Consider the following 6402-nt stretch of genomic DNA (forward strand, 5'->3'; position numbering starts at 1 on the left):
CCAACAGTTGAAGTGAGGCCCTCAAGACTTGGACATTTCTTAAAACAAAAACTAATTTCTGTCTGTCAAAGGGTAAAATACAGCACTTAAAGAGTTCTCAAAGAGTGATGATGAGGTACAAGAGAGACACAGAGCGAAGCCTCAGTTACAAGTAACAAGAGACAGTCAGGATAACCTGAGAAGAGAATCGCCCTCATGTGCAGCAACTCTCACATGCCCAAGTGTTAAGAGGAGGAATGCTTTAAAAACTTGTGGGTTTGACTTTAACAGCAAAGGTGCTGCTCAAGGTGAGATGACTCCTGCTCTGTGTTAGAACTGTGTGCTTGTATAGAAAACACCTTTGATTCAAAATGTATTAACACTCATTTGTGTTTCTTGTGGTATACAGTAAAAAGCTGACAATAGGCATTCCTTGGTCGCTGAAATTATATGAGCATTGCCTTACAAAGCCATGATTCATGCCTGCACCTACAGTATGGAGCAGAAACAGAAAGCCTTTAAAATGGCTGGTTATAAATGTTTTAAAGCTTTTACAGTCAGCAATCCGAGGAGTAATGATGTATGCTGGCATATTATTTAACTGATACAGAGACCCGTGTAAGACATTCACGCCTTGTTAAGTTTCACAGGCACAGTTCTTTTCAAAGGCTCTATATATCACATGCTAATACCCAGGCTCATACACCCAGACAAGATCACCTTGTCCAGGGAGCACTATAAGGAAGCGTGATTTCCACAGCTGCCGAGGCATTTGCACAATACCAAAGAGTTCATGCCTAGTCGTGTCACCAAGCTATGTGACTTCACACCCGCAGAGTTGTCGCAAGCAATCCCCACATGCTGGAACTACAGCATTATCTTTATCAAAGGGAAATGCATCATTGCGTTTTCAGTGGGTGGCATTGATGAATGGTCACTTACAGGTACGTTACATCTGGTGAAAACATTTTAAAAATCAATGGCACAGCCATGTCAATCATGCAAATTTTGTACAGTAAAACCACTTGGCCAAAATGACGTTTCCAGGGATATTTACATCATCGGTTTCATTTTCTCCCCCGTCAAACACTATTTTGGTGGGCGGCACTGCCATCTTGGGTTCTGTTTCAATATGGGTCACCTCCTGGGAGGAGTTTGCACGTTTTCTCCAATACCCACTCCACAACAGTGGCTCCCTTTAACCCTGGGAAATGGTTAGATGGATATATGGATGTGTTTTAAAAGCTGGAAATGTTTACACAGCCAAGTGTTACGCACTTTATCTAATTTTAGAGACACTTCCTGCAGCTGTAGCAGATGGAAGGACATTAATGTAGGAAACTGGAGTATTTTGTGTTAAGCACTGACAGACTTTAGTCAATTGATAAAGGGAAAAACCTGCAAAAAGCTCAGAGGAATGAAAAACAAGCAGCATAATTTCTGGAAAGCTCTGGTATAATGTGCCGTGATAAACTAGGTCACTGTGGAAATCTCAATTCCCTCTTGTCCTGGTGCAACAGAAGAGGTAGTACCTAATAATGTCATTGCCAGACAGCTTTACAGTAACATTTTTATATCTGCCCATGTACTTCAGCAAACAGCATGTACGCACCCTTCGGCTGTTATATGACAGGTGGTTAAAACTGATCCGAACGCGGGCAGATTTACACAGCAGCAGCATGTGTGTGCTGTACCTCTCCATCGTGGTGATCAAGGGAAGCAGCACTAGTTCTCCCTTCTGCCTGGCAGAATTACCTTCATTTAGATTTTCCAGGAAAACACTGATATACAACATGTCCTCTGAAGTACAGTATACATGTCTTCAATCTAAACAAATGTGTTCCAGACAGTAAAGGTTATTATTATATTATATTATAAAGGTTGTTTTGCACAGCACAGATTTAAAGATTCAGACCAAACCTAAGCAGATGTGCTGATACAGATGCGCAGAGAGGTTGTTACATAGAACTGCACTGTCTCACAGACCTTTGCAGAATTAGGCACCGGGAAATGAGTAAATGTTCTGTCATCTGTTACAATACACATCATTATTTTAAGTTCCAAAATTCTAAACCAGGCAGACGTTTACCAGACAGAAATGATATACGTCTTTTTTCAAAGAATCTGCCTACATCCACAATAGTATATGTTGTATGGGGGTAAAGTGCCCCCAAGGAATCTGCACACTAGAGACAGAGACAGAAATTAGGAATCAGGGACTGAAAGGAGAGAAATATCTTGACTCCTTAAGTGGAAATCAAGTCCACCCTTAAGTGGAAATCAAGTCCACTGAAACTCACTCATGAAATGTGACGTCGGAGCCATCAATAAATAATTTGCCATGCCAGCAGAGCACGCTTGTGTGACGAACTGAGAACGTCCATGCCAAAACGTGCAAAATAAATCTTAACACTCTTCAGATGTTCTTAGTTGTTGTCCAGGGCAATCAGCCTCCTTTCCAGAGCTCTTACTTTGCTTCTGAAGAGTGAAGACAACAAGCTCTTAGTTCTGAACTGAAACCTCATCTCTGAAGCAGCAGTGAGTGGTGAGGATCTACTTTCATTCTTGCTTCTTCTACTTCTTGATAATATACTGTAGCACATGCATGTTTTAAATGCATTTCCCACTCACGTTAACTTTACAGAACACCTCTGACTGTGGATCCCACCCAATTAACACTGAAGACCACTTTTTGCTTTTTCACCTGGGTTTTCTAAAGGTTTTTGTTTCTTGCACTGAGTCACTGCAACAGAGGACTAACCGAATCTGAAAACAAATCTGGACCAAAATAAATAAATGAAGAGAAAATCTGCGCTAGTTCTTTGTTTGGTTAAGATTTTAATTTTATACTGTACAACACGATTTCAATTCCACACTGTTCACTTAATTATAACTGTGATTAAGGAAGCCTTAATCGCTTAAAGCAGCAGAACTGTTTTTCTCTTCTGGATATCCTTTGTAGAATTAGAGGATTTTGGGCAGCAATTATGTTCCGGTTGACAGACCTCGTTTGCCGTTAAGTATGAAACTCAAATAATCCCATTAAAGAAAACAGCAGAAAATCATGACTCTAATCCCCTGTTAATAGCATTCACATACAGTCTACCCACATACCAGCTAAGCCAGGCATTATGACACAATAATGAAAAGACCAGGACAGAGCCGAGAACACAAAACAAGAGGGCTTGAAAGTACAAATTCTTCTGATTTTGCACCATGCATTATAAAGGTCTGCCATGACCCAGAGTGCTAGCTGGGGAAAGCCTGAAACCTCTACCTCACTCATTCACTCGGTTTCATTATGTCTGGAGCCATTGCTAACGCCAGCAGAAAATGAGGGGTGTTTACTTACTGCAGTGCTGCCAGCATTTTCAACACATGCCATAGGGAGCACACGAAAAAAGTCCCAACTCCTACTGCATGCCGTTTTGAGCCAAGTCACATTCTGCAGAGACATAAAAATCATCACCCCGGACCAGTGGAAGTGTCCAGAGCAGTTCTGCTATAAATTGGTGAATGTCCGCAAAGCACTAGGTCTGCAAGATACTGCTGTCCTTACAAATGCTCATAAGCTTCACTACTGCATTGCTCTTGCACACCAATGATCTATATTCAGAGTCTACTCATTAACATGGCTGGGCTCTGTGCTGGGTCACGCGGTGGGATTGTTGCTCCGACCCTGGTGCACAGTCACTTGGATCAGCACCACTACAGCAGCTCGTCGTGTAGCAATCCCACCTTCCTACCACAGCGAGTGTGTCCGGAACTCCGTGGGTAGAGACCATGTTACCCCAAGGGGGCTATCCCAGGGATCAGGGATAACAGAATGAAGCAAAGCAGAAAGCCCAAGACAACACACAGCCAAAAAGAAAAAAATGTTATTTTCCCTGTGGTTTGAGAACAGTGCACCTATTTCAGTGCAGCAGGCTTTCAGTGACAGGGAGGCTCTCAGCGAACAGACACCGCCTTTATTGTAGTGCAGCACCCAGCGCTTCCACAGCTCTAGAAAGTAGAGTAGAGGAGTTTATTGCCACATTAGAATTTGAATTCGCGCAGATCTCTCGGGATAATCACAGTACAGGCGATACCACACTATGTAGACAGCACGCTACAAACATACCGTAATAAACTATAACAATCACAACAATATATATGCGATACTGTAAAAAAACATGGTAGCCTCTGAGAAAAGTGCATAGTGCAGAGGTGCACTGAGGTCCTAGGCACTGCAGTTAGGTGTTACATGTTACTGTACATGTTACATGTTATTTATGTTATGTTATTACATAATGATAATAATATTTCGTTATTAGCCCTATACAATTTCTTGCATTAGGAATTCATCTTTTTGCATACCCCAGCTTTTTCACCAAGGAGACACAGACAGGGAGAGAAGCTGGGGGTCAGAGTGCAGGGTCAGCCATTGTACAGCACCCCTGGAGCAGCTGGGGTTAAGGGTCTTGCTCAGGGGCCCAACAGAGTAGGATTCCTCTGCCAGCTGCGGGATTTGAACCGGCAACCTTCCAGTCACAAATGCAGATCCTGAGCCACAGAGCCACCGCACTGCCCGCACAATAGCAATAACAGTACATGTTACTGTTATGGAACAAGTAATAGGTTTATTCCATGCTGAAAAAAAGAAGAAAGAGAACACAACGTTTCGGCCATGGAGCCTTCTTCAGGTGTGCTCCACGGCCGAAACGTGTTCTCTTTCTTCTTTTTTTCAGCATGGAATAAACCTATTACTTGTTCCTTTGCAGCCTACGCACGCTGACGCAACTACCCACCTGAACATGTTACTGTTATTGCTATTGTGTTACTGTCTATTGTCTTATCTTCTGTCCTATTTATATACTGCACCTGAGTGACTAATGAGAAACAGTTTTCATTATACTATGCACCTGTGTAAGTTTAATGACAATAAAGTTGAATTGAATTGAATTACGGAGGGGCACTGCAGTGGCGTGGAAGCTGTTCTTAAGCCTAGTGGTCTGGGCTTTAATGTCACGGTACTGCTTGCCAGAGCTCAGGGGGGAGAACAGTTTGCGGCTGGGAGGGTTGGGATCCTGACCCTGTGGCCAGGGTGGTTGGGATGGCTGGAATGATGCGATGCTCTGAGAGACTCTGTCTCTGAGATGAGCCAAGACGCAGGACACACCAGTGCATCAGTTGCACGACTGAAGGGTCCATGACTGAGCCAGTCTCTGCTTCTGGCCAGTATTTTTTCCACTTTGCTTCTCCCACACATTAAAACAGCCTGTGAACCCTGTGCTGCCGTGCAGAGGCTCCACCTCATGAAAAAAGAAAAGAGTCTCCTCTTTTGCTCCTCACGACAATCAGAAGGCCTATTATCGAAGGCACATGGGAGGGGGCAGAATTAAAAGGCTTTCTGATTAAGCGTGCGCCTGTGCTTTGAAGTAAGGGTTAGTTAAACCTGTTCTGCCTTCAGTCTCTTTAGAGTTCAGGAGAGCTTTTTCTCTCTGTGGAGAACAGTGGGAGTTGTGTCAAGGACTGGGACTATCTATTTGTACTGAGGCATCATTAAAGCTCCCGAAAAACAAAAAAAAAAACAGGCACATAAAATTCATTTTCTTTTATCTCACCACCTTCACCTTTCACTCTGAAAATCCCACTTTGTTCAATAGCTGCAGCTACACAGCTGATGTACCCATAAGTACAGGCAGACAAAGAAAGAACACGATGATTTGAAAGCTGTTCACATTCAGAATAACAGTATCAGCCTTCTCTAATGTCAGTGTAATAGGATATCCCCCTCAGGCCTAAATCTGGCTTTGTCTTGAACCCCCCCCAAAAAAAAGACAAAATGCCTTATAAACATACAAACCACCCAACCCAGCTGTCACCCTTCCTGGATGTTTATTTTTTTAATTCTGATGGCTCACATTCCTTTCATAGGATGACTAAGCCATTTCCACTCCTGAATATGTAGTGCAGCTAGGTCTACAGAAAATCACAAGGTGTGCTTTTACGACATCGCCTGTGATTCATTCAGCCCTTTCATCTGTTGGCAATTCTGGCGTTTCAATAAGCCGAATTAATTTAAACACTGCTGCGACCGATAAAACTCACGCAATCACACAATGAGGCTGGCTTAATACGGGGCCCAATTACCTCATTTATGGCCAATTTTCCATTTTCCATGCACTGAAAAGGCTCGTTCAATCAGCGCAGATAAGACAACTGAACTCTGCTATTAGCTACTGGTGCCTTCAGCCCTGGCACAGTGCTGCCTGCTGCCCACCAACTCCCCTCATGAACATGCAGCTCGAAACTCCTGAATTGCACATGGGCGTAATCATTCAGAGCTGGGACATCACTGCGTCGATGTCAATTACAAAAGCCTTCTGCACAGAGAGCACTCTATCCACACCCAAGAGCCAAATGGAACAGTTTGGTTGTCAT

The sequence above is a fragment of the Lepisosteus platostomus genome, chromosome 4 (assembly GCF_059453375.1).
Source record: "Lepisosteus platostomus isolate fLepPlt1 chromosome 4, fLepPlt1.hap1, whole genome shotgun sequence".
Taxonomy (NCBI): domain Eukaryota; kingdom Metazoa; phylum Chordata; class Actinopteri; order Semionotiformes; family Lepisosteidae; genus Lepisosteus; species Lepisosteus platostomus.